This window comes from Canis lupus, chromosome 10, assembly GCF_048164855.1.
Source record: "Canis lupus baileyi chromosome 10, mCanLup2.hap1, whole genome shotgun sequence".
NCBI lineage: Eukaryota > Metazoa > Chordata > Mammalia > Carnivora > Canidae > Canis > Canis lupus.
The window spans coordinates 16,567,724-16,591,113 of NC_132847.1; the positions used below are offsets into that span (position 1 = coordinate 16,567,724).

The 23,390-nt window shown below is 36.8% G+C and overlaps 1 long non-coding RNA gene across 1 annotated transcript in view; it reads right to left on the reverse strand.

Moving 5' to 3' along the window:
- Positions 1 to 217: 217 nt before the first annotated feature.
- LOC140641264 (uncharacterized) overlaps positions 218 to 23,390 on the reverse strand; it is a 322,998-nt gene continuing 299,825 nt past the window's right edge. The window contains exon 9 of the long non-coding RNA XR_012037805.1: positions 218 to 776. This is a non-coding gene — a long non-coding RNA (uncharacterized lncRNA). The remainder of the gene's footprint in view (positions 777 to 23,390) is intronic.

Here is a 23,390-nt window from a genome sequence, read left to right on the forward strand (position 1 = left end):
TCCTCACAAATTGTACACTGAATACAACCCTCATAATCTGAGACAAAGAAAATAAAATGAAATCTACTTTCTAATGACTCCACTCAAATCAGCTTCACCCCCCCACTGAGAAGCCCACTGAGAAATAGTTACACAGCATATTTGCAAAGTCCAAATAGTACTGCAAAGAGATATTGGTCACAAAATGTTTTAATAGTGTGATGTGAATAATTAACAGATGAGAACACTTTTATTCCCTTCTAAGGACAGCAGGAGATTAAGTTAACAGTACACAATGGCATGACTGATTAGCTCCTTTTCCGTATAAAAATGAGCTGCTTAAAATCTAATCCTCACACCAACAGGTAACACGTATAGCTCCCTGAGAAAAGAAGCAACATGTTCATGACAAGTGGCAAAAACAATTAGATTGGCAGCAGTCTCTGATGCCAGCTGTGAAGACTGTCAAGAAAGAGAACAGAATCCAACTCTGACAAGAGTCCAAGTCCTGAGCCACAACGGAGTCAAATTTCATATTATTTTTTCTGACTTACATATTCTCTAACTTTAGAATTATTTAGATGAGATGTTTCTATGAGAACAAAAATGAAAGGGATAAGAAAATCAACAAACTTGGGCATCTGGGTGGCTCAGCAGTTGAGCATCTGCCTTCAGCTCAGGTCCGCAATCCCAGGGTCCTGGGATAGAGTCCCGCATCAGGGTCCCCGCAGGGAGCTGCTTCTCCCTCTGCCTGTGTCTCTGCCTCTCTCTGTGTGTCTCTCATGAAGAAATAAAATCTTAAAAAAAAAAAAGAAAATCAACAAACTTATATTGACTTTGTATGTCTTTGAAAACAAAAATGAAATGACAACTTTTCAATTTTACTTCAGAAAGGAGGACATGATACTGCTTTACAACTCTTAAAACCTTTAGAATGTATTCTCAAAAAGGCACACATGAGTGTTAGACCATAACACGGGATGGCTAAAACTATTTGGGAATCTATGAAAAAAATATATAATGTATTACAATATAAAGGCCATAAACCATATTTTATTTCTTTCAAAAAATAAAATAAGATGTTACAAGCTAAGGGATGCCTTGGTGACTCAGTTGATTAACAGATCAACTCTTGGCTTTGGCTCAGGTCATGATCTCATGGTCATGAGATTGAGCTTCCTGCTCAGCACAGAATCTGCTTGAGATTCCCTCTGCCCCTCCCTACTCATGCTTGCTCTCTAAAATAAAAATAAACAAAAAATTATTTTTAAAAAATTGTTACAAGCTGAAAAATCAACAAATCTCTAGTTATTGTTAATCTTTGGCTATGTCTGCCCTATCTGAAAATACACTGCAGCCAGTCCATCAAGGTGCTAGAAGCATTTGTCAAGCAAGCCTTTTGGTATCATGCAGATAAGATAATCATGCAGATCAAATAGTGAATTTATATATTTCACTAATTCTTAGCCAATGGCCTGGAGGGCAGTTATGACAATGAACTCATGCTGAAATGTATCGATTTCATAAAAAAGGAAAAAAAAAAGTCTTGACAAAAACAAAAGAATTCTTAAAAAATGACTAATACCAGCTTATAGCAAACACCAGGATGCATATCCAGTATAACTCTTTCATTTGAAACAGTTTAATGAATAAAATCTAACTTACTAGTGGTTACTGTGACTTACTTAAATCACCATACACTAAGGGAAAGCCAACTATTGTGTTATGCCATCTACATAGCAACTCACTTCTCTTTCCTTCAAATGCACATCTCAAGATGCTACTTCAGACATACTCCTGGTAGATAAATCTGGTCCTGATCTACATTCTTAGGTCGTGGAGCATGAAATTTCAGTGTCCTCCAATGTGTGTATAAATATGCAAAGGGGGGACACCTGGGTGGCTCAGCGGTTGAGCCTTTGGCTCAGGGCATGATCCCGGGGTCCTGGGATGGAGTCCCACATTGTGCTTCCTGCATGGAGCCAGCTTCCCCCTCTTCCTGTGTCTCTGCCTCTCTTTGTGTGTCTCTCATGAATAAATAATAAAATTTTTAAAATATATATGTGTGTGTATGTATATATATATATATATATATATATATATATATGAAAAGGGAAATAAATATATTCACCTGTATAGGGACAAGAGAGAGTATTTATTGCATTAAAGAGCACAAAAAAGGGGAGGAGGGGGCACCTGAATGGTTCAATCAGTTAAGCATTTGATTTTTAGTTTTGTCTCAGGTCGTTATCCCAGAGCTGTGAGATCCATCCCCATGTCAGGCTCTGTACTCAGTGAAAAGTCTGCTTGGGATGCTTCCTCTATCTCTGCCCCTCCCACTTGTGTGTGCTCTCTCTTTCTGAAAATAAATAAACCTCTTAAAAAGAAAAAAAATAGTGTGCATATTATAAAGTTCTGTGAAACCAATGAATGTCCAAAATTCATTGATATATAGTTGCAAATGTAGGAATGAAGATATGGCATCTAATATTGTGTCCAATAATGAAGCACAGTGGGTTATATATAAGAGTTGGTAATACAGGTTTTAAAAATCACAGTCTATAAATATTCTTTTCTAACCTACACTGAAAGATGTGTGAAGGAAACAAGAGTGTTAACACACAAAAAAAATCATTTGAATTAAAAAACTGTGGCAGCAGCTGAAATTTAATGAGTAACTTATTTCCTTTTGGACCATGAGTCCACCATCCTATGTTAATTGGATTATCTGGCAGTCATAGCCACCAGATGGAAAAAAAACAACATTGTGCGGAAGAGCTACAGACCCTGGCTGTTCGTGGATCATGCAATGTTACTCACTTTGAATATTTTAGGACATGATTGCCCCATGGATTCTCATCGTCTTTTTCATTCCTCTGTCTTATATCTTTAATTACAGAATCACAGATTTTGAGATGTTACAAGGCTCTAGATGAGTCAGCAAAATACACGTTTGCTTATTATGAAGTTCCTGTTTTCAGTAAAATTTCTTGGAAGAAAAAAGTATGAAAATTCCATGTCAAATAAAAAGAATTTTGACTCTGAAAACATATTTTAGAAAATTAGAAATATAGTTAAGAGAAATATAAGAGTAGGTCAGTGTTTTTCTTTGTGAAAGAGCTCATCAGCCTGGGGAAGTCAGGGACTGTCCAGTTAGGCCCTGTCAACTAAAAATATCAGTCTGGTGTGATAAATTTCCATATTCCAGCCAGGCTCAATTACTTTTATTGTAAGGTATTATATTTGTGAAGTGACAATAGCTACTATAACGGATAAACCCTAAAATCTCAGTAGCTTAACACAAATCTCAATGGCTTAACTTAAGTTTATTTTTCACTGATGCAGATTCCAAACACTTTTCTTGTTCAGGGTTGTCTCTCCACCAGAGGTAATTCAACAATTCTCACCATGGAAGAAGAGCATGAATTTTGGCAGACAGCTAGCTATCTCTTCCACAGAAATTGTGTTTTTAGGAAACCTCAATTATCAGGAAAGTCATGAGTCCCTGTCCCCTGACTTGAGAAGTCTCTTTCTTCTCGGTTGTGAGATAGCCACAAAGTAGAATTATAATAAATCATAGAAGAGTTTGAAAAGATTGTCATTCTATAGTCAATGGAGCACCCCAGAAGAGAAGTACCTATGGCATACACAGAATGATAAATGTTAGACACACACCAAAAGCAATTCTGATGGTTTTAGTAATAGAGGTTAGGTAAATTATTCTACAAATGTGTTAATACATGAAACTTATTCTATGATGACCCTAAAGGATCATCTACATACATTTTGCTTATGTTTTCATTTTAACACATGAGAATGAAAAGTTCAACTGTGTATAGTGAAGGACGGCTTCAACAGAACCAAGGACGTTTTTCTGGGTTCTTTATGAAAGTGGCAGCAAAGGTCTGATGCTGAAGCTTCTGCCCTGACTATATCTCTCTACTTGCTCTCACAGATTAGACAATGTGCTGTCTAGTTTATATTTGTTATCCTCTATCCTTTAGATACATACTGGGCTATTGGTCATCGCATATCCTTTTGCCATAAAACATTTCACTATGACTCTAACTGTTAGGTCAAATCTACATAATTCAGGTAGATGGGTGATATATTGACTCTAACACATTTGGTACTGTCATTGCCACAATGTGGTATTAAACCATAAGATTCTAATGCTGATAGGGCAGAGGACTTTGCACAGAAGACTACAGACCTCTGAGGATGAACATCTCTATATTAGGAACAGAAATCACAGTGGTAGGCTGACTCCCCAGTGGTATCATGGCTACTGGATGCTGGCTTTGAGAAATAATGGTGGCAAAGCATTCAAAAGGTTCTCCTCTGAGGAAGGGGTTTCATTCATCTGTAAAAGAATTCCCATGAGAGGCGAATATCAAAAATCTTCAAATTATACCATGAGATCAATCTCTGTCTTCATTATATCTTTCCAGGATGCCAGGTTATCACGAATTTTAAAAAGAAATGTTGGTATATATGTGTGAAACAATACCTTTCTAGTCAGTGCTGCGAAAACAAAAAGGGCTGACTCTCATCCTGATTCTTCCATTTAAACTTACTGCAATTATTCACCATTCCATTTAATCAAAAACTATTTAATTCAGTGTCAACCATGAGCTACATACTGCTCGTTTCTACAGAGATGATATTTAAAAACACACAAAAACTCTAAAATAATGTTTCCTCCTTTATGGAACTTTATGGATCATCTGGCAGAAAGGACAGATAAACAAATATTCCCATAAATATAGAAAGCAAGCCAATAAAAGGCCTAGAAAGAAAATGCATGCAGCTATGAAAACACATCATACTCTAGGGCCAGGGAAGAATCCCTGGAGGTGGTTGGTTTCTTTTTATTTTTTTTTATTTAAATTCAATGAATTAACATGTAATGTATTATTGGTTTCAGAGGCAGAAGTCAGTGATTCATCAGTCTTATATAACACCCAGTGCTCATCATATCACATGTCCTCCTTATTGTCCATCATCCAGTGACTCTAACCCCCCAGGCTCCTCCCCTCCAGCCACCCTATGATTTGTTTCCTATGATTAAGAGTCTTATGGTTTGTCTCCCTCTCAGATTTTGTCTTGTTTTATTTTTCCCTCCCTTCCCTCATGATCCTGTTTTGTTTCTTAAATTCCATATATGAGTGAGATCCTATGATAATTGTCTTTCTCTGAGTGACTTATCTCTCTTAGCATAATATCCTCTAATTGAGTCCACATTGCTGCAACTGACAAGGTGTCAGGTTTTTTGATGGCTGAGTAGTATTCCATTGTATACATATCCCACATCTTCTTTATCTATTCATCTGTCAATGTACATCTGGGCTGTTTCCATAGTTTGGCTATTGTGGACATTGCTGCAGAGATAATTGGTTTCAATATGAGATGGAAGGATACGTCAGAGTGACTTACGCAGTGGCATCTGGAAGTGGAAAGCTGGTGTAGAAAGCAAGACATAAAAAGATGTCAAATTGAATAAAATTATATTATCTGACAGAAGGCTGATCACACAAGGGCTTATAAACCACTTCAGGTATTCCCATCTTTGCACTAAGCCAGCAATGGGAGGACAGAGACTTCTTCGGACTTGTATTTTACCAAGATCACCCTTGACTCCAGGGGATGTAGAAAAACCATATGGGAAGCTATCTCCTTCCATCTAGCAGGTTCCCCTAATTTTCAAGCCAGCTCAACTTAATTATGCAGTGAAAAAAAATTATTTTTTTTAAAAAAGAGTTGAATTGAGGCAGCTGGGTAGCTCAGTGGTTGGTCCTGGTCCTGGGATCAAGTCCTGCATCAAGGTCCCCTCAGGAAGCCTGCTTCTCCCTCTGCCTACGTCTCTACGTCTCTCTCTGTCTCTCATGAATAAATAACATTTTTTAAAAAGTTGAATTTCACATGCCACAAATTTTGCTGATGTTATTAGGCAGCATTACATTACAAACACGGCTTGTACTTTTTTTAAAAAAAAATGTTGATATTCCTCTCTATGTTAAATATCTCATGTACCCAGAATATATCCACAGTCTCTTGGCTGGATGTGCTTCAGGTTAAAGAAAATAAGTCCTCTGTTCCACAGCTTCCCTGTCATTTCTGCTTATTCCCAAGATCAAATTGTCATAAAAAATTCTGTACCACTAATTTTCATCTTCTCTTCCCTTAACTTTGAAATCCTTCTAGCAAGTAAGCATTTGAAATTCGTCATGACAAAGTACATGGTATCACACCCATGAGGGGGAACCCTCAACAATTTTTGAGCCAGAAACTTTCTCTCCATAGGCAAATTACCTCTTATATGAACACTTTATGCATTTTATAAATATTTTAGGAAATATTGACCAGCACTTAGTCTGTCCACTTTTGTAGATTACTTTAATTTCAGAAATTAAAAGAATTCTATCATTATAAGTTCCGACGGTATCAGCAATGTTACAATGCCCGATCCTCTGTTAAACATTTGTGTGAAAATTAAACATGATTTAAATTCTAGCTTCTACAATTTATTTCTCCCTGCTACTATTATACAAAACCACTATTAATATACTGTGAAATGAGACATCTACAGCATCGCTAGTAAAAGCCTTTAAGTGGTAATCCTTCTGAATCCTTTCTTGTAATAGCCGAACATTTGCTGTACAAAACCAATGAAATTCACACATGCTGCTATGGAGTAGTGGAGCGATTATTACAGTATTTTTTTTCCCAAAGTACCTTAGGCTTTAGATGATTAGAGAATAGTCTTATGTTTTAAACTTCCTGCCAACAATGTGGCTTTTAGTTGCATTGGATTGAGGACAAATTGTAGTATAATGTATGTTGACAGTTTAATAACACGGGTTACTATCCTTGGTGTACTTTATGATGTAATACATCCTTATAGGTGTCTCCAGAGAATTGTGCTATGATTTTCAAGGCACAGAAAATTCAATAAACTAAAACAGTCTGAGTAAGATTTCTGACTCTGTATACTTTGGACATTTTCCTAAAAAATAAATAGGTGCTACCCTCCTAAAATATTTTTCTGACATGCCTTTTTTGTTTTTCTTCTCAAGCTGTAGATTTTAAGATTGGAATGGTACAATTCTTATTAAATTATATGTTAAAAATATAAAAGTCTCTTTCTTTATATAATAAACAGTCTTTTCCAGGTCTCAGAGGTAAAGTTCCTTTTCTATAAAAAGCCGTAATTGTGGTTTTCAAAAATCTCATTAAATATTTAGATCCTTTAGAGCACAAGTGTTTTCTGTTGAAGTTTAAACACATTTAAGCTAATTATTTCTAATGTTTTGACCATTGTACAAATACTTAAGAGTATTAAATAGCTAATAGTATAAAACAAAATAGCAAGTCTTACGTGCAGAATTCATATAATTCCTCCTGGATTTTCTTTTCATCAAGATACTTCTGGGTGAAACAAAAATGGCAATACAATGTATTTTTAAAGTGATATGAAACATGAGTATTAAATGAATGCAAGCCTAAATACAGATGTGACTTTATGCAGCCTTATTTCCTCTTTCTTTGCATTTACACAACCATAAACACACAAAAAATATTCAAGCTCTTAAGCACGCTAAACCTACTATGATTTCACAATGGACAGTTGTCTGGTATTTCAGTGATTTGCAGAAAAGAAAACACACTACAATATTCTAAAAGAAATATTCTCCCAATACTACTTCATTAAAAAAAATAAAGAGTAATGTTATGACCTGCCTGTAAGGTGAAGTTACATAAAATGACTATAAATCACTATTTTCCACAACTACCATCCTTTTTATAGTCCTCTGTTTTAAAAAAAAAAAAAAACTAGACAATATGGGAAAACAGAAGAACATAAGGCACATTTCCCATCCTAAAGGTAATATAGTTGTTTTTTAGGAAGTGTTCTCTCTGTGGCAGATAAGGTATAAAATATTTGACATAGATTATTTCCTCTACTGCTCCAAGCTACCCCAGAGGACAGGTTCCTTATTATCTTCATTTTACAGATAAGGAAAGAGCATTCAGAAAGGTCAATAGTCCCAAGATTTTAGAGCACATATATGGTAGAATTAGGATTTTAAGCCAAATATTCAGAATTCAGACCCCGGAACAAATGTCTTCCTCACTGGCCAGGCAATGGATTAAGATTTTTTTTAAAAAAGGCACGTTTGGGTATTTTAAATAAAAACAACACAAGTCAATATGAAGAATACTAAATGGATATAGATAATGGTTTTTGTGTAAGGACTAAGAGACTGAACCGTTTGGGAAATCTGTTCTGAGATCCCTTCATTTCAGAGTGTTCACCCAACAATATTATTGCTCTTGAAACTCATGCTACTTAAATTATCTCACTGTGACTCTTATTATTGCATTTTCTAGTGGCAACTCAGAACCAAACTATCTATGGGTTCAAAGCAAACATATACAAAATAATCGAGGTTTTAGTGAAGCTCCTGAGATGTCACTCAGGTGATGTCAAAAACAAATTGCAGTAGAGTATGAGGCTCAAAGCAGAAAAAAAAAAAAATCATGCCCTTGAATTCTAGCCTACAATGAACTTTTTCAGTTCCAATGTCTTTGTTGCTTTTTCTAATTTTTCTGGCCCAGAGTCTGTGCGCTTTCCTCCTCCCAGGGGTTCCACCAGGCAGGCCTAGTTGGAAGAGGTCCCAGCAGAGAGCAGAGGTCTGAGGATTATTGAAGTGGTTTTCTTTTTAATCACTTATAAAAACAGAGACAAAGCCAATCACCAGCCATATGATTTGCTCCAAGTCTTTGGGTCTCTAAATTCCCTGAAGAAAGCTAGAATCAGCACTTTTCCAGCAGCGTGGTATTTTGAGCTTCCCTCAAGTTTGAGTACCATACTGCTCTGGGAAGGGGGAGGGAGGCAAAGAAAAAAATATTACTTGAACACATTAATAAAATGGAGAACGTAATTAAACCACCATGCCTGAGCACAGAGTGTGTGCCCATGTGTCTCTACTCTTTCCTAGCACTTTGAAAATTTATTCTCGCTTTATTTCCTGGTTGATGAAGCTTAACACAATCTCTATCCCTTCCTCTCATAGCCTCTGATTTTTCTTCCGTGGGGCTTGCAATCAGAAAGTACTCCTTAAAAGCTAAATTAGGAATAGAAGATGAAGAGACTAAGATAAATCTGATTGCATTGGTCCTCACTAAAATGTAATTAACTAGCATTTAAATAAACACTCCCTAGGCAATTGCAGAGAAAGGGGCAGAGCACCAAAAGAAGAGTCACAAATTTAACACCCTGGTGGCCAGGCATTCTTGGGAATGGTCAGCGATTTCACATGAAATCCCCACCACCACCCCCAAACAACAACAACAACAACAACAACAACAACAAACAACAACAATAACAAAGATCCTAAGGATGAGCACAAAGGATTAATTTTATTTTATTGCGTATTTGCAATTTTCAAGACTTTAACCCAGGTGACAGCATTCATTCCCACCCACCTCAACTATCCCACCCCCACTTTAGAAAAGAAGGCAATCTGTAAACTCAAACCAAATGTTTTCCATTTCTTTGCCTCTCTCAGAAACATCAGCAGACTTAGTCAAGCACAGGCAAAGTGCCAGCTGCAGCAAGATTACGCTAACCCTGAGATGTGGGAGTTGGCTGTGTTCCTCTGAGGCTTGCACAGAATGGTATTAAAAGTAATGAACACACAGAGAGACCCTGTAGGGCATGACGTGGTTTGTGTTTATGCCTCATTGGAACACTGTGGGTACTAGCAATTCTTCCAAATCTACATGTGTATGTTGTCCTCTGGTTTTGCACATGTACTGACTCACTTCTCAACATAGTTAGGCTTCTTTCCCTTTCAAGTGCCCACTCCTCACACTCCAAGACTGCATCTGTTCTCCCCCCCTCACATCTCCCACAAACTATACTGTAACCAATTTGCTGGAAGCTTTCTGGCCCCTTTCTAAACATGGTCCCTGTTTCCTTGGAGTAGGTGACGGCTGGAGTTACATTCAGAGGTGATATGGACAACTTGAGAAATTTCAAATTCTGTTGCATATTTAAATTATAGTTATATGTAGGATCTAAAGGTTTATTGTATAAAATGCAGCTTAATGTTGCAAATAATAAGTACCTAATATTTTGGTTGGAATATTTGCAGCTGTTAAGGACATCAAATAAATATTGCATATGTAGTTTTATGCTCAAAAATATATGAATGGGATAGGTTTACTAAGAAAATTTGAAACTAGAGAGAATCAAGAGTCCAACATTTACTATTCACTGAAATTTATGATTTTTATCCAATAATGAAACTGATGTGACTGGTAACTTTATGAGGAAAAGAAACAAAATTAAAATGGCACTGTGGTAATTCACTTGGTCTCTCATCTAGTGCTGTTTTAATTGTACTTCCATTCCGTAGGAGGCCCAGGAAACGCATTATTTTAAATAGCTTGGAAAACAACAAGACAATACAATAACAAGTGTATTAACAGTAAAATGAAAATACAATCCAGAAATCAAGAGCAACACGACACAACTTTCCCTGACACCTGACTCAAATCAACTGAGGGGACCTTCCGAACAAAACTATAATACATGTGCATCTACCAAAGCTTGGCCCATGGCTGAATGCTTTCCAAGTGGAACACAATCTGTTACTGGAAGGAGTCACTAGCAAATCCATGGTCATTACATGGTTAATATTAGTCACCTACTAGCAAGGTTACTTCCCATGGAGTCCAGACTCGATCTCTTTACATATGATAGCGGCATACCAAATAAGGAACTGATTAGATTACAATTAGAAGAGCTATTGCAAAGCCCTAAATATATAATTGGCAGGGTTCCCCCAGGTTGAAAGTGCTGATATCCAATACACATCAACTCTGGCTCGGCTTGTCTTGTTAGGTAAACAAAATGTGTCTTGCCTGTCATTGTCATAAAATATTAATGCACTGGAAGTCTCTAAACCTTGCTAAGCATAAGGCCTATTATCACACTTAAGAGCAAAGCAATCTAATAAATCGCTGGCTGTATAAAAACGAAGTCAGCTGGCAGAGACAGTAATCCCCCTAAGGGATAGTAAGAGCCTCATCTTCAACTACAGCAGCTGCAGTTCCAGAGAAATTATGTTTCTTCTGCTTAGTAAAAATACATTTGTGCTGAATTCTGTTATTTAAACTCTAATGGAATCATTAGGAATATCCATACATTATGAGTAATAGAAAATTAACTAAGAAAATCATCTCCAATGCTGTCATTTAATAGGCATGGTATTTTTATTAGGCTTGAATTTTTAGGCAGCTAAATCTAATGTAAAATCAAGCTGCTTATTTCTAATACCCATTTGCAAAGAGCAGGAACCACCCCCCACACACACACTCATACATAAATAATCATGTGTAAACATGGAGCACTGAACTACTATCTCTAATTGAAAGCAGCTCACTTGTTTTGTCCTGGTAGGAGGCCGTTGGGGCAGTATGTAAACATAAATGCAATATTGTTGCTATATGCTTTAAAAATAGTTATAAAATTGCAGGTACATTGCTATTTTGTGCTACACCTAACCAATCTCTGAAAACTGTAAGAAAGATATCTTTCAGAATTGACCATACCTTTACTTCCCTCTCTCCCATACACACACATACCACAAATTAGTCAGGTCAACATATTTCCAGTAAGAAATAAAAGATAATCCCATAGATTTTTTAAATAGTAATGACAAGTAATAATAAGTGCTTGCACACATATTATTTCATTTTAACTTCATAATACCCAGTAAGGTAAGCACAATCCATCATCATATCCGTGTCAAAAATAAAGAAATGGATCATTGGCCACTAGTCAACTGGTTCACAAGAGACACCATTAGTTCTTAAATGCTACTCAACTGACTTTGAATGCCACACCTCTAAAGGCAGCCCAGTTTTTGTTGTTGCTGTCATTTTATTTTCCACTTACAACTTCATCTTGACAAAGACAGTGCTTCAAATTTTGAAAATCATTTAGCATACGAATATGTAATCTCTACCAAGAGATGATAATCAGAGGTTTCATGATTAATGGATGATGTACATCTTTCCTAGGACATTCAGTAGTAAAATGCTGATGACCTACATGTGTGGAAAAAACGAACTTAAAAACCCCTGCCATACTGACAAGTAATATTAGGAGATGAAAATATGTTTAAATCAAAAGGAAATATACCCTTTATTACATGGTGCAGGGATCACATGCTTCAAACTTACATGGAGACTAATGTGGGCACTTCACAAGCATCCCTTGCTTGTAGGATGTTGGTGCTTCTGGAAAGGAACACAGTCCTCCCCAGCATATTGTTTATGGTGTTAACATTCTCAATAAGGCCATGCCATTTCCTCTAAGTTGACAGTAACCTTTGTGTCAGAGAAAGTAAAGGAAATTATCATTAGAATAAAGTGTGTGTTATTCCCTCACTTAGGAAAATCTAAATCACAATCAATTTGAAGCATAAGTATAGGGCTGTGAAAAGTGGGTCTGAGAGTTACACATTTACTGAATAAATGTTGATAAGGTCACTGGCAGACAGTGAGATCACCTCTCTGAATTCCTCACCCTTATGTCATTTGTTCAGTCAGCCCATAACTGGTGATAACCTATTCTGTGTGTAGCATAATGTGAGCTGCTGAAGTCACAGAGGTGATTAAGATTCAATGGCTGTCCTCAAGGTGTTTCTTTGTTAAGAAAAATTAAATTATGCACTCAGATATGTTAATAATAGGGACCAAAAAAGTGCTCAGTGACACACAAGATGCAAAAAAAATTCTATTTCTTAATTTTCTGAGATCAAATCTAATCTGGACTCCAAGACTTTATTTGCCACTGGTGGCAAGAAGGGCAATAGCAGCCACATTGGCTTCTTTCTTCTTTGCTTTATTTGGTCTCAGGAAAATGGCAGATCACCTTGAGCCTTAGCATATGGTGGCCATTCTCCATGTCATAGTTCATTCTGGGCAATAGGCTGATCAAGCACTGCTCCTTAGAGCTGAGTCTTCTCAGCTCTCCCTCTTCAGATCTCTGTCAAAGTTTCCAGGGAACAACTAACTACCACTTAGTGGCCAGTTTTGAGCACTCTCCACAATGTCTTGTGTTAAGGCATAATACCCAAATGACTTTCCATTTTCTTCCTCCCCCAAACCTGAGACATGATTTATTTGCCTCTCTCCTTTTCTTTATTGAGAATTATCTTCTCACTGGCACTACCTGCTTGACCTTACTGTGTAAAAGATCTGATAGTTCTCCCTTGATTGCTTCCTATAACAGTTGAGTAAAACAGTACAGAGAAGGGCTAAATGACTCATTGTGTCAGTCTCCATACCCTGAAATCAGAAAATACCTGCTTACCTATTCTGAGGCAAAAAGAAAACATAAAAGTCAACTTAAAAAAAAATGTAGTACTACTGTCCTCTTCCCCCAAGGATGAAGCCCATTCCTTTATAGGCGGCAGAAAATAAATAACATGGTTGATTTGGTGCATCCTGCGATTTTAAGCTCTCAGCATATTACCCTGTTACATCTTGACCACAAGCACTCAAAAAGCATATAGATGAATTTTTATCTAAGTTCTTCAACTACACCATGTTCTTTTACAATCCCAATTCCATATTTGTACATGATATTTTCTCCCCTGGAATAAAATGCTGAATTTTCAAAGCTCAGTTCATAAGTCAACATTTCTATTAGTTAATTACTATCTTCTTTAGGCAAAGAGACAATCTCTTCACTCCCATAGCCTTTTAATATTACTACTATAAAATACTTGAGATTATATTATAATTATCTGCTTACTTGACTGTCCCTACCCCCAGATTATTATCTCCTAGAGGATATTCACTATTTCTAGTTAACAAATAATAACTAGAGTCAGAAGCACAAGAGCTCAATTTTGGAACACCTAGGATGACAATAACAGGATGGCAAAGAGAGGATGTGAAGGCAAAAAATAGCCAAGATCAGGACAATAGCTGGGGCCAATATCCCTAAATATTGACTAATTATTTGAGTAATCTATTTTAGTAGAGTGCGTGTTCTCAACAGGAATCACTTGGCGGTAGTGAAACTTGACATTAGGCTAATGGCAGTATTTGGATCTAAAGGGTTCTCATGCATTGAATCTAGACACCAGCTGCTGGCTTATAGTTCAGGGATTGATGTGTAGTGAGGGCAATTAGAGCTCCAGCCAAGTAAACCAGAGGACAGAGTAAGAGAAAAGCTAAAAAAAGAGCTCAGCTCTAGGGCCAAAAGAGTTTTTCCTTTGCATCCCTTTATAACAATAATCATCAGTCATGGTGGTAATGGTAATTAACAATTATAAGTATTATTGCTAATACCAGCAGTAGTAAAAAAATATCTATATCTTTCAAAGTCCCCAACATACTTCCCTTATATCCTATTAGCCAGAATTAGCTAATGAAATAATGTACTCAAATACGTTGACATTGGAAATGAAATGCTCCATGACTCACAAAATGTAAAAGTATTATATTTCTTAATTTTTCTAAAAACATCTAATCTGAACTCCAAGATTCTATTTATCAATGGAGTCATGTTGGCTCCTTCTTTCTTGTTTCCTTTGGTCCCAGGAAAATGGCGGCTTTAATAATTAAGCCTAAGCCTAATGCATGATACTCATTCCCTGAGTCATCTAATCACTCCTAGATGCCCATTGTCAACTGGGCTTTCTGGATTACCTCAAATCAATAATGATACAATCCCTGGGTCTGAGTACACTGTAATACAAACAAGGTTGGCAAGAAAGTAGTGGAAATGGCTGATGGGTAGACCACAAACAGTACTACCATAATCATGACCTAAACGAAACCAATAGTGGGACACTCACTGACTGAGCTACCCAGGTACCCCTAGCACAAGTCCTGATACAAGATAATCACTTTTGAGACCAGCAGAAGAAAATTCACCATATTCAGTGGAAATTAGAAAAATAGGCGAAGTAAGGTGGAGGGGAGGATAAAAAATTTTTTATAAACTGAAAAAACAAAATACATGTCAGAAGTGCCAATACAATAGTAATTAAATGGAAATGACTATGACCACAAATCAAAAATCTCTGGTGGATTTTTTTAAAGATTCATAAATATTAAAGTGCAAAATAAGTTTGCACTTAAGTTTGCAAAACAAGGGAGAGAAAAACTGACTGCAAACAAACATGGACCAAAAGAAAGTCAGAATCAGACAAAATAATTTAAAAATGATCATGAGAAGGGGTTCCTGGGTGGCTCAGTTGGTTAAGCATTCTCTTAGTTTTGGCTCAGATCATGATCTCAGGGTCTTGAGATCAAGTCCTGCATCAGGTTCTACACTTGGCAGGGGGTCTACTTGGGATTCTCTCTCTCCCTCTACCGCTCCCTCTGCTCTCCCTCTCTCTTCTCTCTCTCTAAATAAAATAAATAAATAAAATCTTTTTAAAAACGATCATGAGGGGAAAAATAGAGATATATACTGGCTATGTATAATCATCATGAATCTATTTTCATATAACAGTACAGTTACGGGGTGTCTGGGTGGTTCCATCAATTAAGCATCTGCCTTTGGCTCAGGTCATGATCTCAGGGTCCTGGGATCAAGAACCACATCAGGCTCCCTCTGCTCCCCACCCTGCTTGTGCTCTCTTGTTCTCACTCTCACTCTTGCTTTCTCTCTCAAATAAATAAATAAAATCCTTTAAAAAAAGAAAAAAAAAGTACAGTCGAAAATACTTTATAACAACTTTGATAGACCGAGAGGAGGAAATAAATAAACAATTACAATTGGACATCATTAACTAATTATTGCCAATAAATCAAACAGGCCAAGAAAAAGCAAATATGTTCCTCACTGATTAAAAAAAAGCACTGATTAATAAACTTTACATTAACAGAGACTACACATTTACTTCAAGCAAAATTTAAAAATTTAGAAAACCTAACCTTGTACAAAGACACAAAGTCTTAAAAAATTCCTCCCGGGGATCCCTGGGTGGCGCAGCGGTTTGGCGCCTGCCTTTGGCCCAGGGCACGATCCTGGAGACCCGGGATCGAATCCCACATCAGGCTCCTGGTGCATGGAGCCTGCTTCTCCCTCTGCCTGTGTCTCTGCCTCTCTCTCTCTCTGTGACTATCATAAATAAATAAAAATTAAAAAAAACAAATTCCTCCCAATTGTTATATAGACTTTATGTATAAGGCAATAAAATTATAAATCAGTAGTTAAATTAATGTCTAGAAGAAAATATTTCTCAATAACTCTTGGATTCAAGAAGGGAAATTACGGAAGTCTTAGAGTAGAAAGATAGCGGTAGTACCATTTTTCAAAATTTGACCATCCATATAAAACAGATTTAAAGCTATGTTGGGATTTTAACTGACCATAAACTCAATATGGACCAACAGCTGAAAAAAAAATTGAACAAACAGCAAATGAGATCTAACACTTGTTTTATTGCAAGTACAGAATACAAAACACAAAAAGTCAGAATTCATCCTAAATGTTGTATTCTGTATGAAATGCCACAATATAAGAATTATGAGGAAAAACAGGAAAAACAGGTGTGGGGAGAAGGCGCAGCACCAGGGTGGAAAGATACCTGGGCTCAACACTTTATTCAGATGGTTGGGACTTTAGAATAGTTAAGTAGCACAAACACATTAATCCTCAATACATCAGGAGTTGCCATCTGTATGGTGGTGGAGTGGGTAGATAGATGGTCCATGTTATTCAAAAGGATAAAAGTGACACCAACATCTGGGAATTCCAGTAGGCAGAAATTGAAAGAAGGTAAAAAAAAGAAATTTCTAATAGTAAGAGTTAATTAAAAACAATTGTTCAAAACAACAACTTATGACAAAAGAATATTCAAGTGGAGGTGACTTCCGATGCAGTAAAAGGAAGTCCTACAAAGAACAGGTTATTGGAGAGCAGTACATCTATGTCTCTTGGGACTCAAAAATGTCTGAAGCTCTTTATTTTCACAATAAAAATATCAACTCTTTGAAAAGGAATAAATTCTCTAAATGATATTTGAGTGTGTACGTGCAGAAAGTGATTTCTAATGAAGCACTTTCCTCGTCAAATTTCCTTGTCATGTTCCTCATCAAATTTCCATTAGTACACAGCATTAATGATGTAAAGTAATTTTGTCTAGAATTTACTTCATTTTTTTAGTCCTGATTTACCCGTCTGTATTACAAAAAGAGTGCTGAGAACCCGTGTGTATTGAAAGTTCTATAGGGTTTACCACAACTTTTCATTTGATTAATAATCACATTGGCAAGTATTTCCTTCACAAGAATTAAAGACTTTGAATTTTTGTTTCTATTATAAGCATGGACTACTTATTACCAAATATTAAGAAGAAGAGTTTTTTAAGTTTGCAAAGATGAGGTCAGGTGTCTTTTATTATATTGTCAGAAATACGAGTTTGAGCAGCAAAGGACAATGTATCCCCAACTGAAAAATGGAAGAGAAATTTCCAGTGTTAGTCTTGTAGGATGGCCAAACAGAGGACAATATTTTCATTAATCTGTTAACCAGTTCATTTATTCATGTACTATGTGAGTTACTCTCTGTGTCTCAGTGAAGAGCCTGGGCACTGGAGCCAGGCTACATGGATTCAATTCCTTATGTTCACCAAATGACAAGTATGAAACTCTCAGCAAGTAGCCTGATTTTCTTGTACTTCAATTGCTGCATTTGTAAAGGATGATAACAATGCCTCTTTCCTAGGTGGTTGTGAGAATCAAATGATGATAAGGATGATAGATAGATGAAAGATGGATAGATGGATGGATAAGTAGTTAAGATGGATGGTTGATTCAATGTATGGATGTATGGATGGAAGCTAGAGAGACAGAGGGATGGATGAATGGATGGATGGATGGATGGATAAAGATGGATGGATAAAGATAGATGGATGGATACATAAGAAGATAATAGAGATCGATAATTATAGATGGCAACACACAGGTATATAGCACCTCGAGCAAAGACTGGCCTTTGTGCCATCTAAGTGTTACTATCGCTACTATGTTCCTGGTTCTGGACTGCATGCTGGGGATACAACAGTGAGAAAATGAAAGGTACTTTATATACCTTGTATATAATACAAGATATGATAGGTCAAATTACAGAATTTTACTTAATCCTAAAAATACAGGGAAGTTGTTGAAGGATTTGAAATGGGCAGGCTAAGGTCAGTTTTGCTTGTTTTAAAGATTATTTTGGCTTCACTGAGATGAATGGATTGACCAAGGAAGAAGGGAAGGTTTCCAAAGAATGGACACATGGAAACGAATGAAATGTTATTAAATGCCAAAAGGAAGTGCAAAGGAAGGCTGAAATTTTCTAGTTTTCTTTTCTGAAAATGGGGTGTGCTTGCATTCTTGCGTGCATGTGTATGTCTTCTGGGGGAGGTGAGGCAGTGGTGTGTATGTGCGGTGTGACTAATCATCGGTGAAAGCCACTCTGTCTTTGGAATGGCAGTTAGTAATACTCTGTCACTTACAAAGTTTCTAAACCTCTCTAAGACTTAATTTCCTCTTTCGTAAAACATGGATGCACACAGCATTTTGGAGAGAACTGAATAAGAAACGGTGTGTGAAAGGAATTCTTAACCATAAGGCACAATATAGATGTTGCAGTTGTAATTACTTTGGGGATATGGAGAGAGGAACTAAATCTCAAGGTCTCTTCTAGGATGTTTATTTTACCAAAGGAGAGGCATAAAGATGGAAATGCAGTATCACAAGGCAAGAAAAAGTGGTGATTAATATCTGTGGTTACAAATCAGGATTTCCATATAACAATGTCCCTCCTCTAGAAAGATGTTTCAAGGGGCCTCATCTCTAACCAACTATTCCTAAATGTAACTTCCTGCCTCAGGGTTTTGATTTCCATAATGTTTCCTCCCACTGGCACAGCGATCAGAACATTTTTTGGCTTTCCCTCACTATCTTCATATACTCACTTCCCTTATTAACCCAGCTTAAATTCCATGTTCAATCAATATATCATTCCTGCACACCATACCCACCATACACGCAATGCACCCCTCCTTCATTACTCCCTGGAAAAATCCCAACCGCAGTTAAATTCAATTATACACGTGGGCTACTTCTGCCCCTGGGAGGTGAATACATCAAGGAAAACAAAACCATACCGACCAGACTCATTTTATAGTCATGACCACTAACTATAGTCCTACTACACTTCTCTCATTCTTCTAGACTACTGACCAATGCTCTCCATTTTGCTAAATCCAGTAACCACTTTGCATATTACTTAACTATATAAGCAGCATTTTCCATTTTTATATTTAGCAATCTACTCACCTAGAAAGTTTAGGCTCAGCCCTTTGGGATTTCTTCTCTTACAGTCACCTTGTCATACTGTTCACCCATGAGAAGCAATGACCTCCTTCCAACAGAAACACATACACACGGAGGCACATGGATCCACACAATTGTGCACACATGGACTCATATGGGAGATCTGATCTCCCCTATCCTACTTGATTGTTTTTCTCCATAGCGTATACCATCATTTGTCATAATATATATTTAATCGTTTGTTGATATACATCTAGTACCATTCAAATATAAGTTTCACAAGGACAGGGACTTTGTTTTATTCATCATGAAATCCCCAGAGCTTACAACAGCGTCCAACATTTAGTAGATATTCAACAAGTTTTATTTGGATGAATGAATAAATAAAAGAATGAATATTTAATATTTAAATTATATTCAATATTTAAATTTAGGAAATTTCCTAGAAGATAAAAATAGTTTTTTAATTAGCAATGATAAATCAAACATGTTAACAAGCTATGATATAAATATTCCATATATGTATTTATTAATTATTCAGTAGCATTTATGACTTGCTTGTTCCCAAAGATGATCTGAGGTGACTGATATGTATATAGTATTGCTATTTATAAACTGAGTACAGAATACTGTATCTCTTCTGAAGGAAAAAAATATGGTTTAATCACTTTTATAAAATATGAGTAAACCTTCATTAAAAGGGGAAAGGGAACAGAGTAATAAGGCTTTCTCCCAATAGTAACTAATAGTAATTTGTTTGATTTCTTATATAATTTAAAAAAATAAAAGTGGGCAATGTCAAAGTTATGGGGTATTTGAGTTAATAGAAATGGAGAGGACTTTTTATTTATTTCAAGAGTAAAGATGTCAACCAAGCCTCTTATTTATTTCAAGAGTAAAGATGTCAACCAAGCCTCTACTCTCTTCTTTGATATACCTATGCTTCTTTCCAGTTTTATTACTAACTCAAAAGACAATTCCTCATATGCCAAATATACTATCGAGATTTGCATCCTATTAAAAAAAAAGTCATTTTCAAATATTTACTATTACCATTTGGCCTAAAAACAGGTTTTCCCCAATTGTACAATGTTCAAATTGGTTAAGACATCTTAAACCTCTCTACCTACCTCTAAATGTGTAATATAAGTTTTTACCCCCCCTAAAAAAGGCGTATTTTCATTTCTGTTAAGAAAGTAATTTTCATGATGAAATTGGATAGAGTTTGGAACGAGTTTTCCATAGAAGTGGAGAAGGCTTCGAGGCCATTAAAATAAAACCATACAAAACAGTGGGGAATGTACTATACTAGGAGGGAAAATGCTGTCCAGATCCCTGGAGGCTGCTGCCGAGAGCTGAATAGGCCTTTTCAATCTCCAGCCTTTATGATTCTAGGTAACTATTCTGAGGCTAGATGAAAGGAGTGGGGTTTTTTTTCTATCCATGTTGAGCTCCTATTAGCCTCTTGAGGAAATAGGGGTTTTGCAGAAAGTGTGAGTTTTCTAAGTATTACTAAAATGTCTTTGTTTAATTTCCTTATGAAAAGGTGATCTAATAATAGCTATATCTTCTAAGATTAACAAAGCTGCAAAGTTACACAAGTCAGAATAATTTTCCTCTGCTTGGATGGCAAAATCCTTCAATGTCCTTGTCTCTCTTTTCCCAATGTGCCACCCCCTTTATAGTCTATGTTTGCTCTTTAATATTTTATTTCACATTTGATTCCAGTCATCCTGATACAGCACTGCGGTGGGAAGTGGGCAGATTCAAAGGGGACAGAAGATATGGCTGCCACCCTACCATGAGCAAGTCCACTGAACTGTAAATCTACCCTGCATTTAATTACTCAACTAGACGGTGCACGGATAAGGTCTCCTGAGTGTTGGCTCTCAGGAGTGATTGAGTCAGCTCACAGTAATAAGCTTTGCTACAGCTAAAGCCAAAGGTTAAAATTATACATAGAACTTCAAGGCAAGGATTGTTTTTAAATAGCTGCAAAACTAAAAGAATAACAGAACCTTCTTTTGCATGAATTGCTGTTTCAAAAGCTTAAACTGAAATCGAGGAGTTCTGTGGAAAGGACTGTGTCCCCTCAAGCAAAGTTACAAGTATTTGGGTCAGTAGAGGGAGCGGAGAGCCCACACTCCCCATGCCAAATTTTACCACGTGCGTGGATCATTAGCTCGTGTTCAAATAATGAATAGCAAAGATAATTGCGCTTGTGAGATGAATCAGCAATTCCCCATTAGAGCAGCAAAATCACACTGTTTTCTTTCTGAATCATTGTGGAAGGCAAATGGAAAAGTGACAAATAGACTTTGTTCTCCATCAGTGATGGAAGGGGAATTCGTGTTGGGAGCCAGATTTCCAAAGTAAGGCATACAGGGCTTGCCAGCAAAACTGTTCACACCCCCACAGAGACCACAAACCCTGCAGCTGTAATTTCAGAAACACACGTGTGTATAAATCAAGTAATTGCACACCTAACTATCCACTTGAGCCTGTGTGCCTGGGTTTTTTGCAGGTGCCCGGGGCACTTGTGCTATTTGGCTTTGAAAACAAGGTTTAGTTTAATTGACAGGATATTATCAAATTCAAGCAGACTTGTATGGGCAAATCTCAAAATATGAGGGTGGCGTGCGGAATCCAGCAGCACCTCTGAACGTTGTATATGGGTGTTCTACAATGTCCTTGCAGCTGACTGAATTCTAAACAACAGAAAGAGACAAAATGAAAATGTCAATTTAGTTCTAATTCATGAAAGGATGTTTTCCGAGCATTCAATGAAGCAACATCAATTTGAAATATTCTTGCCATTTACAGAAAGAGAAGGAGAGGAAACATTGGGCAAGTATTACTCTGCTTTATATAATGATGTTTTAAAAGGAGATGAGGGGATGATTTGGGTCTATTGGCCAGAAGAGCAAGCAGATCCATGTTTCCATCTTCCAGCTGGCAGAAACCCGAGCAGACAACCGTGGAGCAGGTTGCTGGATGCCCAGGAAAGCTAAACTCACTGAAACATGGAATCTGCCTGCAGGCTGAGCTTGTGCTCTAATTTTTCCAGGAAAAAATCAGGTTTTTGGGACTTCAGAACAGGTGTAGTTACTACTAGTCCTCTGCAACTGCTTTATGTGTTCCAGTAAAGTAAGATTAACGGGGACCAGTTCATCCAAAAATTCAGCTGCAATGCAACAAAAGGGATTTCTACAATTTTCACCTTGAGAGAAAGAAAACCATGGCATTTATTTCACAAAGATACTCAAACCACCAACTTCTCATTGACCACCCCGCACCAGAAGTTTGCAGATTTACCTTTATTGAGTACACACATATACACATGAGCATGCAACACACACACACACACACACACACACACACACATCATACAACCAGCAAATTCCTAATGGAACAATGCCAAAACTCATGAGCAAATACTAAGATGCTGCAAGATGCTGCAAACAGTGTCTCCCATGATTTAGGCTATTTCTATCTAAAGCACCTAGTGCTACTACTGTCACAACAGGGAATAACGGAGGTTTTTGATGGAGCATGAGAAACTCCATCTCCACATTCTTTGCATCTAGTTCATATTTTACTATTTAAAATAAAGAAACAGAATTGGAGGTAATATGGTAACTACAGGTAAAATCAATCTTATGATAGAATGTCCCATAAGGATGCTCTTTCTTGAGACAAAGTCGGTAGTCAGCCAGAGGAAAGAAAAGAGAACTCTATATAAGAGTTTTTCCCCAAAATGTGTGCAAAGTCCCACTGGTGCATTTGAGCAAAATTTCCAGTAAGTCCTGTTTTCGTATAGTAATTATTAAAGAAACCCATTATATTTGCATGTAACATTAGCCAAGAATAATATTTCAATATGACAACAACAAAATTTAACCCTTTTTTTTAATGACTTACAGATTTTTTTTATTAACACTTTATCAAAGGCCTAGTTTTGAGACTTTTAGAACTGGCATGCTCCTTTTGCTAGTTATCAGGGAACTTGAAAATGTATAAGGTGTTTATGGCCTATTAAAGAA